The sequence below is a fragment of the Lolium rigidum genome, chromosome 5 (assembly GCF_022539505.1).
Source record: "Lolium rigidum isolate FL_2022 chromosome 5, APGP_CSIRO_Lrig_0.1, whole genome shotgun sequence".
NCBI classification, from domain to species: domain Eukaryota; kingdom Viridiplantae; phylum Streptophyta; class Magnoliopsida; order Poales; family Poaceae; genus Lolium; species Lolium rigidum.
Genome location: NC_061512.1, coordinates 23,778,566 through 23,793,803, shown reverse-complemented (window position 1 = coordinate 23,793,803; position 15,238 = coordinate 23,778,566).

Here is a 15,238-nt window from a genome sequence, read left to right as displayed (position 1 = left end):
ATACGACATTGTCATGTGTGTGAAGAAATCTTCATACACGAGCATTCGTTGATGTTTGTTGTTTGGTGTTGCGGAAGTTCTCACTGCGTTCGTTGTTTGGTGTGATGGATCTTCTCGTGCCAAAATTTCGAATGCCCTTGCTAATTAAGTTTGACTAATTGAGTACCTTCACTGATAGTTATATTTCTTCAAGAAAAATATGTTGATAATGTAAAGAAGTATAAATAAGAAACATTTCCAATTATAGAGAGCTAGTTTGGCACGTGATACCTACATTGTTTTCTCTAGCTTGTTTGATATCATAATTGATCTTTGCATTGGGCCAAGTTTGGGTGATCAATCGAAGGAATAAGGCAAATCATAGTAGAGCAGGATTTCCAAACTAGCACCGCTACATCTCCTGATTTTTTAGGCTGCTGCTAGGTAGGTCACACCTCTAATGGGCCACCTTTATTCCACGCAGGCAACTATATCCCATCATCATGAAGGCAACCCAACAACGGATCGGTCGATCTCGAACTAATTGGCATAAATAGTGTTTTCATGAAACTTCGGTTAAATGTCTTCCCAGTAATGCTCACAATTTGAATGAACTGCATCATAGGCCTATCAGCAAACATAAAAGACGATCAAAGCAAGTAGTTCCACTTTGAGACTCAATGACTATTGGGAGAAAACGAGATGAAGTTGTTAAAAGTAAAAAAATGGCATCGAATAACCGCCATAAAATAGTGGCGTCCCGAAGTTTGGGTGGGAAAACATCGCGTCCAAAAGTTTGGCAGGAGGGCATCCGAAGAGGGAGTGGTGTTAGTTGGGTGGGAGTACGCATGAAATGTGTCCCGTACGTATGTAATAGCATATTCTCCCTAGATGCTTATCACTTCATGTGTTGCTAAAAGTAAAAATAGCCTCGTATAACCTCCAATAAAATAATGGTGTCCCGGAGATTGGGATGGAAAAACGTCGTGTCAAAAGTTTGGGCAGGAGGGAAGCCGAAGCGGGAGCGGTGCCAATTGGGCGCGAGTAGGCATGCAATGCATCTCGTTAAGCGCACTAGCATATTCTCCATGTACTCCTGTAAATTCATGTGCTGTTAAAAGTAAAATTGGCCACACATAATCGCCAATAAAATAACGGTGTCCCGAAATTTGTGCGGAAAAACTCCAGGTCCAAAACTTTGGGCAGGAGAGCATCCGAAGCGGGTGCAGTGCCCAGTTGGGCGGGAGTACGCATGAAATGCGTCTTGTTAAACGCAATACAATATTATCTCTAGAGGCCTATCAATTCATGTGTTGTTAAAATTAAAAATAGCCTCGGATAACCGCCAATAAAATAACGGCGTCCCGAAGATTGGGATGGGAAAATGTCGTTTCCAAAAGTTTGGCCCGAAGGGCAGTCGAAGAGGGAGCGATGCCGGGGGGTGGGAGTAGGCATGAAATGTTGGAGATATGCCCAAGAGGCAATAATAAATGGTTATTATATATCTTTGTGTTTATGATAATGCTTACATACCATGCTATAATTGTATTAACCGAAACATTGATACATGTGTGTTATGTGAACAAACAAGGAGTCCCTAGTAAGCCTCTTGTATAACTAGCTTGTTGATTAATAGATGATCATGGTTTCGTGATCATGAACATTGGATGTTATTAATAACAAGGTTATATCATTATATGAATGATGTAATGGACACACCCAATTAAGCGTAGCATAAGATCTCGTCATTAAGTTATTTGCTATAAGCTTTCGATACATAGTTACCTAGTCCTTATGACCATGAGATCATGTAAATCACTTATACCGGAAAGGTACTTTGATTACATCAAACGCCACTGCGTAAATGGGTGGTTATAAAGGTGGGATTAAGTATCCGGAAAGTATGAGTTGAGGCATATGGATCAACGGTGGGATTTGTCCATCCCGATGACGGATAGATATACTCGGGCCCTCTCGGTGGAATGTCGTCTAATGTCTTGCAAGCATATGAATAAGTTCATAAGAGACCACATACCACGGTACGAGTAAAGAGTACTTGTCGGGAGACGAGGTTGAACAAGGTATAGAGTGATACCGAAGATCAAACCTCGGACAAGTAAAATATCGCGAGACAAAGGGAATTGGTATTGTATGTGAATGGTTCATTCGATCACTAAAGTCATCGTTGAATATGTGGGAGCCATTATGGATCTCCGGATCCCGCTATTGGTTATTGGTCGGAGTGAGTACTCAACCATGTCCGCATAGTTCTCGAACCGTAGGGTGACACACTTAAAGTTGGATGTTGAAATGGTAGTATTTGAATATGGAAAGGAGTTCGAATATTTGTTCGGAGTCCCGGATGAGATCCCGGACATCACGAGGAGTTCCGGAATGGTCCGGAGAATAAGATTCATATATAGGATGTCATTTTATGTGAATAAAAATGTCGCGGAAGGTTCTATGGAAGGTTCTAGAAGGTTCTAGAAAAGTCCGGAAGAAACCACCAAGGAAGGTGGAGTCCACATGGGACTCCACCTCCATGGCCGACCAACCCTAGTGGGGGAGGAGTCCCAAGTGGACTCCCCTTAGGGGGCCGGCCACCCTACATGGGAGGTGGAACTCCCACCTTGGTGGGAGTCCTAGCTTGGCTAGGTTTCCCCTCCTATGGAAGGTTTTTGGTTCGGGTCTTATTCGAAGACTTGGACACCACCTCTTGGGGTTCCACCTATATAATGAGGGCCAAGGGGGAGGGGCCGGCCACCTCAAACACCACCAAGGTGGCCGCACCCCTATAGTGGCCGGCGCCCCCCTCTCCCCAAACCCTAGCCGCCCAGCTCCTCCACTTCCCGCACGCTTAGCGAAGCTCCGCCGGACTTCTCCACCACCACCGACACCACGCCGTCGTGCTTTGTCGGATTCAAGAGGAGCTACTACTTCCGCTGCCCGGCTGGAACGGGGAGGTGGACGTCGTCTTCATCAACAACCGAACGTGTGACCGAGTACGGAGGTGCTGCCCGTTCGTGGCGCCGGAACCGATCGTGATCAAGATCTTCTACGCGCTTTTGCAAGCGGCAAGTGAACGTCTACCGCAGCAACAAGAGCCTCATCTTGTAGGCTTTGGAATCTCTTCAAGGGTGAGACTCGATACCCCCTCGTTGCTACCGTCTTCTAGATTGCATCTTGGCTTGGATTGCGTGTTCGCGGTAGGAAAATTTTTGTTTTCTATGCAACGTTATCCTACGGTGGTATCGAGCCGTGTCTATGCATAGATGGTTGCACGAGTAGAACACAATGGTTTTGTGGGCGTTGATGCTCTTGTTATCTTTAGTTGAGTACTTTGCATCTTTATGGCATAGTGGGATGAAGCGGCTCGGACTAACTTTACATGACCGCGTTCATGAGACTTGTTCCTCGTTCGACATGCAACTTGTATTGCATAAGAGGCTTTGCGGGTGTCTGTCTCTCCTACTATAGTAAAGATTCAATTTACTCTTCTATTGACAACATTAGTATCAACGTTGTGGTTCATGTTCGTAGGTAGATTAGATCTATATCGAAAACCCTAAACCACGTAAAATATGCAAACCAAATTAGAGAGCGTCTAACTTGTTTTTGCAGGGTTTGGTGATGTGATATGGCCATAATGTGATGATGAATATGTATGAGATGATCATTATTGTATTGTGGCAACCGGCGGGAACCTTATGGTTGTCTTTAAATTTCATGTTGAGTAGTATTTCAAAGTAGTTGTAATAGTTGCTACATGGAGGACAATCATGAAGACGGCGCCATTGAACCTTGGCACTACGCCGACGATGATGGAGATCATGCCCGTTGATGATGGAGATCATGTCCGTGCTTTGGAGATGAAGATCAAAGGCGCAAAGACAAAAGGGCCATATCATATCACATATGAATTGCATGTGATGTTAATCCTTTATGCATCTTATTTTGCTTAGAACGCGACGGTAGCATTATAAGATGATCCCTCACATTAATATCAAGATAATAAAGTGTTCTCCCCTCGTATGCACCGTTGCATTGTTTGACGTTTTGAAGCATCTCGTGATGATCGGGTGTGATAAACTCAACATACAACGAGTGTAAACCATGTTGCACACGCGGAATACTTGGGTTTGCTTGACGAGCCTAGCATGTACGGACATGGCCTCGGGACAACGGAAACCGAAAGGTTGAACACGAGTCATATGGATGATATGATCAACATGTTGATGTTCACCATTGAAGCTACATCATCTCACGTGATGATCGGTTTTGGTGTAGTGGATTTGGATCGTGTACCACTTAACAACTATGAGGGATGTTGTATTAAGTGGGAGTTCATTAGTAATTAGATTAAAACATGAACTAATTATCATAAACATAGTCCGAGTAGTATTTTGAATTAATTTTGTAGTATTGGCATCCGTTTTCTACTATGCGCTAGTCTTGTTATTGAGATAGAAATCTTGTTAAAATCTGACAAGAAACTTTACGGATTGGTACCGTATTGTTAAAGAATCAAGAATTGATTGAGTCCTATTGCAAACTTTTAGTAAACCTCACATTGTTGATTCAAAGAGCTATGTTTTCAATTAGTACCTAAAGTTATCTTGTCTCCGTGAAACTTGAAGTTCAAATATGTTTGAAAAGTAAGGAGCTGAAAATTTAGTTTTCAGAAATAATCAAGGTACGAGATATATGTGATATCTAAGACCTTATTGCAAGATGATAGAATATAAATTCGGTGAGACTACATAAACTCATAAGTTTTATGGGAATGTATGAAGGTTGAAGACGCCAGACGTCACAATCCTCCAACTATTGGGGCACTAATAATATTCGCATATCCATGAAGTTATCATCCTTAGTATGCACCGTTGCTAAGACTCGTCGTTTCGAAGCATCACGTGATGATCGGGTGTTATAGATTCTACGTGTGCTTACAACGGATGCAAGCCAGATTTGCACATGCGAATACTAAGGTTAAACTTTATGAGCCTAGCATGTACAGACATGGTCTCAAAAAGGTTGTCATGAATTGATGGATAAAATTATGAGTGAAATTGTTCATCATAGTTACTAATAAGTGAAATCTGGAACACTTGTCATATGATGATTAACTTCAAAATAAGAACCTCAAGGTTATTGGTATTAGACCAACAAACCTAGAAGTTATTGATGTTGAAGTGTTTTTCTGAATAATGAGGAAAGCTAAAAGAGAAACTACAAAAGATATTTTGGCAAAAAGAAAAGAAAAGACTAGAAAGTCTAGCTCAGGTGTATATAAATGATATACATGTTATGGTTGTATTCCTAGTTAAGTCACACTAAGAAATTCTTGGGTATTAGTACTATATTGGTTGGTATGAAGTGTCATACAAAACAACGCAATACAAGAATACAATGGCCTAAGTGACTGACAAGGAATATGATAGGAATGCACGACTGGAACAAAATAAAGTGTTATTATGTTCATCGTTAGCATTCTATCTAGCCCTTAGAATTTATAATAAAGAACTTAATAATTGTTATTTTGCTCTGGTCAAATGAAAACAATGAGTTGTTCAAATTATGACATTATTCCATATACGATGGATAAGTTATTATAAATCTTAATGGTGAAACAAACATACATAACACTGACGCTAAAATGCCATAAGGCAAATGATTTGAATTCCACTTATTTGTGGAACCGCCATTTAGGTCATGTTAGAAAGGAACGCATGAAGGAACTCCATGCAAATGGATTTTTGGAGTCATTTGATTTTTGAATCATTTGGCGCTTGCAAATCTTTTCTAAAGAGAATGATTAAAATACCGTTCATAGGCCAAAAGTTGAACGGGCAACTAACTTAGTGGAAAAAATACATGATGATGTATGTGGTTCACTGGGCATAGTTGTGTGCGGGAGATTCTTCTACTTCATGAAAACTTTCAACAATGAATTGAGTATATATATGTGGATATATTCAATAAGGAAGAAGTTTGAAACATTTGAATGGATTCAAATAAATTTCAGTATGAAGTGGAAATCATCGTAATAGAAATCAAATATCTATGATTGGATCATGGTGGAAATATTTGAATTACGAGTTTTAGCGAACATCTAAGAGAGTTATGAAATTGTTCTACAACTTACGTTTCTTGGAGTATCATAGTGATGATGAAGTATCCAAGAGATATGTCCAAACTTTGTTGGATCAATGATGAGATAAAATATTGATGCCATTATATTTTTGTGGATTATGCTTTAGTGACTACCGCTTTTACACTGAATAGAGCATCATCATGATCCGTTGAAATGACACCATACAAGTTATGGCATGAGTATAAACCCTAATAGTCAACCAAAATCGGATGAATGTCTTTGTTGGTTATCCCAGAGATTTAATTGGGAATTCTTCCCACAAGATAAAGACAAAAGTGTTTGTCAATGTTTCTTATTTCCGAGAAATTGTTTCGAGTGAAGTATTTGAGTGGGAGGACAATATAATTTGATAAGGTTTATGAACCTGAGCATAATGATCGAGTAGCGCAGACATCGGAATTGGTTTCGGAAGCGGCCACGACGATCATGGCTCTCATGACTACAAAGTGTTTTAGCTATGGAGATCAAAGTACATATTGAACCTTGTAGGTATGGTTTACTTTGTGATCAAATAAATGATTTGTGGACAAAGGATTAATTTTGAACAATGATAAACCAACTACAAAACAAAGAAGTTATGATGGGCCACGACTCCGTTAAAATGGCCATGCGCCATGAAATCCAAGATAGATGAATACTTTATGAAAGTAAATGGATCTATGAAATTGATAGACTTGGATGAAATATCCTTGAAGAAAGCTTGACTTATCGAAAAATTGTTTACAACAAAGTTCAAAGAGTTGAATACGATAAGATTAGATCTTCACGTAGCAATGCTTATAGTCTATGTGGATTATTCTAGTAATCACTACATATTTCTTTTATAAGATATGCTAGTAGGATGGCAAAATACATTACTTATCAGAAGTATGTATTAAAAGGTGTATACAAGATACAACCAAGAGTTTTGCTGGTCCGTGGAATACTAGATAGGTATACGAACTTCAATTGGATGAAGTAAGTATCACGGAGTTGGAATCTTCACCGAGATGAAATAGTCAAAGAGTTTTTGATTTCATCGGAGACGATGAAGAGGCTTGCATTTGCAAGAAATTAAGTGGGAGCGCTAAGACACATTTATAATACTTTATGTAGGTGACATATAGTTGGTTATAAATGATGTAATTATATACTTGATTAAAAAGGTTTCATTGAGAATTAACTTCAATGAAAGGATATGGACTGAAACAAATTTAGTGTCAAGATCTATGAAGATAGATTGAAACACATAAATAAGTTTAAGTCAAAGTACATATGATGGATATTGAAGTAGTTCAATATAGAAAAAATTAAGAAAATGTTCTTGTCATGTGAAGGTTTAACAAGACTTGAGTGTATCTGACACTCAATGAGTAAAAACACATGAGTGATTATAGATCACGAATAATATGTACACAATCAGATATCATGTGCTATAAAGTGTTATGATCATATACCAGAATGATTCATATGATGATCATTGGATGACAGTAAGAATATCCTTGAGTACTTTAGAAGAACTAAGGATATATATATATATATTTTGTATGAAGAAATGACAAACAAATCGTTGTAAGGTGTTACATCGATATTGGTTTTGTCACATATAAAATATAATTTCAATCTCAAATTAGACTAAGTGTTGTTTAAAAGGTAGCACAATGAGCTAGAAGTTGTCTATGCTAGATTTAGAAGAGTTCTAAATATTGTGACGGAATCTACAAAAGAAGGCAGAGTATGTCATTGTTTTGACAATGACAAAGGATGTTAAGTCAAGAGGTTCTTTGAGAACTTGGTGTATTTCCAGATGCAGTCGGAACTTTGAAGCTATATTGTGTGTGTGACAATATTAGTGACATATTTCGGACCGCGGAATTAAGGTTCCACCAGAAGACCAAACATATTTAATGCCGACTCATTTGGAAATGAGTGATGCGTTGAGACGCAAATAAATTACAAAATACATACGGTTACGGCGTGTCAGATCCGTTGACTAAAACCTCTCCCGTGAGCAAAACATGATAAAGCACCGAAAGGCCAAGGTGTTATATCTTTACAAATGTAAACTAGATTATTGACTCTAGTGCAAGTGGGAGACTGTTGGAGATATGCCCAAGAGGCAATAATAAATGGTTATTATATATCTTTGTGTTTATGATAATGCTTACATACCATGCTATAATTGTATTAACCGAAACATTGATACATGTGTGTTATGTGAACAAACAAGGAGTCCCTAGTAAGCCTCTTGTATAACTAGCTTGTTGATTAATAGATGATCATGGTTTCGTGATCATGAACATTGGATGTTATTAATAACAAGGTTATATCATTATATGAATGATGTAATGGACACACCCAATTAAGCGTAGCATAAGATCTCGTCATTAAGTTATTTGCTATAAGCTTTCGATACATAGTTACCTAGTCCTTATGACCATGAGATCATGTAAATCACTTATACCGGAAAGGTACTTTGATTACATCAAACGCCACTGCGTAAATGGGTGGTTATAAAGGTGGGATTAAGTATCCGGAAAGTATGAGTTGAGGCATATGGATCAACGGTGGGATTTGTCCATCCCGATGACGGATAGATATACTCCGGGCCCTCTCGGTGGAATGTCGTCTAATGTCTTGCAAGCATATGAATAAGTTCATAAGAGACCACATACCACGGTACGAGTAAAGAGTACTTGTCGAGGAGACGAGGTTGAACAAGGTATAGAGTGATACCGAAGATCAAACCTCGGACAAGTAAAATATCGCGAGACAAAGGGAATTGGTATTGTATGTGAATGGTTCATTCGATCACTAAAGTCATCGTTGAATATGTGGGAGCCATTATGGATCTCCGGATCCCGCTATTGGTTATTGGTCGGAGTGAGTACTCAACCATGTCCGCATAGTTCTCGAACCGTAGGGTGACACACTTAAAGTTGGATGTTGAAATGGTAGTATTTGAATATGGAAAGGAGTTCGAATATTTGTTCGGAGTCCCGGATGAGATCCGGACATCACGAGGAGTTCCGGAATGGTCCGGAGAATAAGATTCATATATAGGATGTCATTTTATGTGAATAAAAATGTCGCGGAAGGTTCTATGGAAGGTTCTAGAAGGTTCTAGAAAAGTCCGGAAGAAACCACCAAGGAAGGTGGAGTCCACATGGGACTCCACCTCCATGGCCGGCCAACCCTAGTGGGGGAGGAGTCCCAAGTGGACTCCCCCTTGAGTGGCCGGCCACCCCACATGGGAGGTGGAACTCCCACCTTGGTGGGAGTCCTAGCTTAGCTAGGTTTCCCCCTCCTATGGAAGGTTTTTGGTTCGGGTCTTATTCGAAGACTTGGACACCACCTCTTGGGGTTCCACCTATATAATGAGGGACCAAGGGGAGGGGGCCGGCCACCTCAAACACCACCAAGGTGGCCGCACCCCTATAGTGGCCGGCGCCCCCCTCTCCCCAAACCCTAGCCGCCCCGCTCCTCCACTTCCTGCACGCTTAGCGAAGCTCCGCCGGACTTCTCCACCACCACCGACACCACGCCGTCGTGCTTTGTCGGATTCAAGAGGAGCTACTACTTCCGCTGCCCGTCGGAACGGGGAGGTGGACGTCGTCTTCATCAACAACCGAACGTGTGACCGAGTACGGAGGTGCTGCCCGTTCGTGGCGCCGGAGCCGATCGTGATCAAGATCTTCTACGCGCTTTTGCAAGCGGCAAGTGAACGTCTACCGCAGCAACAAGAGCCTCATCTTGTAGGCTTTGGAATCTCTTCAAGGGTGAGACTCGATACCCCCTCGTTGCTACCGTCTTCTAGATTGCATCTTGGCTTGGATTGCGTGTTCGCGGTAGGAAAATTTTTGTTTTCTATGCAACGTTATCCTACATGAAATACGTCTCGTTAAACACAATAAAATATTCTCCCTAGACGCTTATCACTTCATGTGTTGCTAAAAGTATAAATAGCCTCATATAAACTCTAATAAAATAATGGTGTCCCGAAGATTGGGATGGAAAACGTCGTGTCAAAAGTTTGGGCAGGAGGGAAGCCGAAGCGGGAGCGGTGCCAATTGGGCGCGAGTAGGCATGCAATGCATCTCGTTAAGCGCGCTAGCATATTCTCCATGTACTCCTGTAAACTCATGTGCTGTTAAAAGTAAAATTGGCCACATAGATTCGCCAATAAAATAACGGTGTCCCAAAATTTGTGCGGAAAAACTCCAGGTCCAAAACTTTGGGCGGGGAGGGCATCCGACGGGTGCAGTGCCCAGTTGGGCGGGAGTACGCATGAAATGCGTCTTGTTAAACGCAATACAATATTATCTCTAGAGGCCTATCAATTCATGCATGTGTTGTTATAATTAAAAATGTCCTCGGATAACCGCCAATAAAATAACGGCGTCCTGAAGATTGGGATGGGAAAATGTCGTTTCCAAAAGTTTGGGCCGAAGGGCAGTCGAAGAGGAGCGATGCTGGGGGTGGGAGTAGGCATGAAATACGTCTCGTTAAACACAATAAAATATTCTCCCTAGACGCTTATCACTTCATGTGTTGCTAAAAGTAAAAATAGCCTCGTATAACCTCCAATAAAATAATGGTGTCCCGGAGATTGGGATGGAAAACGTCGTGTCAAAAGTTTGGGCGGGGAGGGAAGCCGAAGCGGGAGCGGTGCCAATTGGGCGCGAGTAGGCATGCAATGCATCTCGTTAAGCGCACTAGCATATTCTCCATGTACTCCTGTAAATTCATGTGCTGTTAAAAGTAAAATTGGCCACGGAATCGCCAATAAAATAACGGTGTCCCGAAATTTGTGCGGAAAAACTCCAGGTCCAAAACTTTGGGCGGGAGAGCATCCGAAGCGGGTGCGGTGCCCGGTTGGGCGGGAGTACGCATGAAATGCGTCTTGTTAAACGCAATACAATATTATCTCTAGAGGCCTATCAATTCATGTGTTGTTAAAATTAAAAATAGCCTCGGATAACCGCCAATAAAATAACGGCGTCCCGAAGATTGGGATGGGAAAATGTCGTTTCCAAAAGTTTGGCCCGAAGGGCGATCGAAGAGGGAGCGATGCGCGGGGGTGGGAGTAGGCATGAAATACGTCTCGTTAAACACAATAAAATATTCTCCCTAGACGCTTATCACTTCATGTGTTGCTAAAAGTATAAATAGCCTCGTATAAACTCTAATAAAATAATGGTGTCCCGAAGATTGGGATGGAAAACGTCGTGTCAAAAGTTTGGGCAGGGAGGAAGCCGAAGCGGGAGCGGTGCCAATTGGGCGCGAGTAGGCATGCAATGCATCTCGTTAAGCGCGCTAGCATATTCTCCATGTACTCCTGTAAACTCATGTGCTGTTAAAAGTAAAATTGGCCACATAGATTCGCCAATAAAATAACGGTGTCCCAAAATTTGTGCGGAAAAACTCCAAGTCCAAAACTTTGGGCAGGAGGGCATCCGAAGCGGGTGCAGTGCCTGGGCTAGGCGGAGTACGCATGAAATGCGTCTTGTTAAACGCAATACAATATTATCTCTAGAGGCCTATCAATTCATGCATGTGTTGTTAAAATTAAAAATGTCCTCGGATAACCGCCAATAAAATAACGGCGTCCGAAGATTGGGATGGGAAAATGTCGTTTCCAAAAGTTTGGGCCGAAGGGCGATCGAAGAGGGAGCGATGCCGGGGGTGGGAGTAGGCATGAAATACGTCTCGTTAAACACAATAAAATATTCTCCCTAGACGCTTATCACTTCATGTGTTGCTAAAAGTAAAAATAGCCTCGTATAACCTCCAATAAAATAATGGTGTCCCGGAGATTGGGATGGAAAACGTCGTGTCAAAAAGTTTGGGCAGGAGGGAAGCCGAAGCGGGAGCGGTGCCAATTGGGCGCGAGTAGGCATGCAATGCATCTCGTTAAGCGCACTAGCATATTCTCCATGTACTCCTGTAAATTCATGTGCTGTTAAAAGTAAAATTGGCCACACAGAATCGCCAATAAAATAACGGTGTCCCGAAATTTGTGCGGAAAAACTCCAGGTCCAAAACTTTGGGCAGGAGAGCATCCGAAGCGGGTGCAGTGCCCAGTTGGGCGGGAGTACGCATGAAATGCGTCTTGTTAAACGCAATACAATATTATCTCTAGAGGCCTATCAATTCATGTGTTGTTAAAATTAAAAATAGCCTCGGATAACCGCCAATAAAATAACGGCGTCCCGAAGATTGGGATGGGAAAATGTCGTTTCCAAAAGTTTGGCCCGAAGGGCGATCGAAGAGGGAGCGATGCCGGGGTGGGAGTAGGCATGAAATACGTCTCGTTAAACACAATAAAATATTCTCCCTAGACGCTTATCACTTCATGTGTTGCTAAAAGTATAAATAGCCTCGTATAAACTCTAATAAAATAATGGTGTCCCGAAGATCTGGATGGAAAACGTCGTGTCAAAAGTTTGGGCAGGAGGGAAGCCGAAGCGGGAGCGGTGCCAATTGGGCGCGAGTAGGCATGCAATGCATCTCGTTAAGCGCGCTAGCATATTCTCCATGTACTCCTGTAAACTCATGTGCTGTTAAAAGTAAAATTGGCCACATAGATTCGCCAATAAAATAACGGTGTCCCAAAATTTGTGCGGAAAAACTCCAGGTCCAAAACTTTGGGCAGGAGGGCATCCGAAGCGGGTGCAGTGCCCAGTTGGGCGGGAGTACGCATGAAATGCGTCTTGTTAAACGCAATACAATATTATCTCTAGAGGCCTATCAATTCATGCATGTGTTGTTAAAATTAAAAATGTCCTCGGATAACCACCAATAAAATAACGGCGTCCCGAAGATTGGGATGGGAAAATGTCGTTTCCAAAAGTTTGGGCCGAAGGGCAGTCGAAGAGGGAGCGATGCCAGGGGGTGGGAGTAGGCATGAAATACGTCTCGTTAAACACAATAAAATATTCTCCCTAGACGCTTATCACTTCATGTGTTGCTAAAAGTAAAAATAGCCTCGTATAACCTCCAATAAAATAATGGTGTCCCGGAGATTGGGATGGAAAACGTCGTGTCAAAAGTTTGGGCAGGAGGGAAGCCGAAGCGGGAGCGGTGCCAATTGGGCGCGGTAGGCATGCAATGCATCTCGTTAAGCGCACTAGCATATTCTCCATGTACTCTCGTAAATTCATGTGCTGTTAAAAGTAAAATTGGCCACAAGAATCGCCAATAAAATAACGGTGTCCCGAAATTTGTGCGGAAAAACTCCGGGTCCAAAACTTTGGGCGAGGAGAGCATCCGAGCGGGTGCAGGTGCCCGGTTGGGCGGGAGTACGCATGAAATGCGTCTTGTTAAACGCAATACAATATTATCTCTAGAGGCCTATCAATTCATGTGTTGTTAAAATTAAAAATAGCCTCGGATAACCGCCAATAAAATAACGGCGTCCCGAAGATTGGGATGGGAAAATGTCGTTTCCAAAAGTTTGGCCCGAAGGGCAGTCGAAGAGGGAGCGATGCCGGGGGTGGGAGTAGGCATGAAATACGTCTCGTTAAACACAATAAAATATTCTCCCTAGACGCTTATCACTTCATGTGTTGCTAAAAGTATAAATAGCCTCGTATAAACTCTAATAAAATAATGGTGTCCCGAAGATTGGGATGGAAAACGTCGTGTCAAAAGTTTGGGCAGGAGGGAAGCCGAAGCGGGAGCGGTGCCAATTGGGCGCGAGTAGGCATGCAATGCATCTCGTTAAGCGCGCTAGCATATTCTCCATGTACTCCTGTAAACTCATGTGCTGTTAAAAGTAAAATTGGCCACATAGATTCGCCAATAAAATAACGGTGTCCCAAAATTTGTGCGGAAAAACTCCGGGTCCAAAACTTTGGGCAGGGAGGGCATCCGAAGCGGGTGCAGTGCCCAGTTGGGCGGGAGTACGCATGAAATGCGTCTTGTTAAACGCAATACAATATTATCTCTAGAGGCCTATCAATTCATGCATGTGTTGTTAAAATTAAAAATGTCCTCGGATAACCGCCAATAAAATAACGGCGTCCCGAAGATTGGGATGGGAAAATGTCGTTTCCAAAAGTTTGGGCCGAAGGGCAGTCGAAGAGGAGCGATGCCAGGGGGTGGGAGTAGGCATGAAATACGTCTCGTTAAACACAATAAAATATTCTCCCTAGACGCTTATCACTTCATGTGTTGCTAAAAGTAAAAATAGCCTCGTATAACCTCCAATAAAATAATGGTGTCCCGGAGATTGGGATGGAAAACGTCGTGTCAAAAGTTTGGGCAGGAGGGAAGCCGAAGCGGGAGCGGTGCCAATTGGGCGCGAGTAGGCATGCAATGCATCTCGTTAAGCGCACTAGCATATTCTCCATGTACTCCTGTAAATTCATGTGCTGGTTAAAAGTAAAATTGGCCACACGGAATCGCCAATAAAATAACGGTGTCCCGAAATTTGTGCGGAAAAACTCCAGGTCCAAAACTTTGGGCAGGAGAGCATCCGAAGCGGGTGCAGTGCCCAGTTGGGCGGGAGTACGCATGAAATGCGTCTTGTTAAACGCAATACAATATTATCTCTAGAGGCATATCAATTCATGTATTGTTAAAATTAAAAATAGCCTCGGATAACCGCCAATAAAATAACGGCGTCCCGAAGATTGGGATGGGAAAATGTCGTTTCCAAAAGTTTGGCCCGAAGGGCAGTCGAAGAGGGAGTGATGCCGGGGGGTGGGAGTAGGCATGAAATACGTCTCGTTAAACACAATAAAATATTCTCCCTAGACGCTTATCACTTCATGTGTTGCTAAAAGTATAAATAGCCTCGTATAAACTCTAATAAAATAATGGTGTCCCGAAGATTGGGATGGAAAACGTCGTGTCAAAAGTTTGGGCGGGAGGGAAGCCGAAGCGGGAGCGGTGCCAATTGGGCGCGAGTAGGCATGCAATGCATCTCGTTAAGCGCGCTAGCATATTCTCCATGTACTCCTGTAAACTCATGTGTCTGTTAAAAGTAAAATTGGCCACATAGATTCGCCAATAAAATAACGGTGTCCCAAAATTTGTGCGGAAAAACTCCAAGTCCAAAACTTTGGGCAGGAGGGCATCCGAAGCGGGTGCAGTGCCCAGTTGGGCGGGAGTACGCATGAA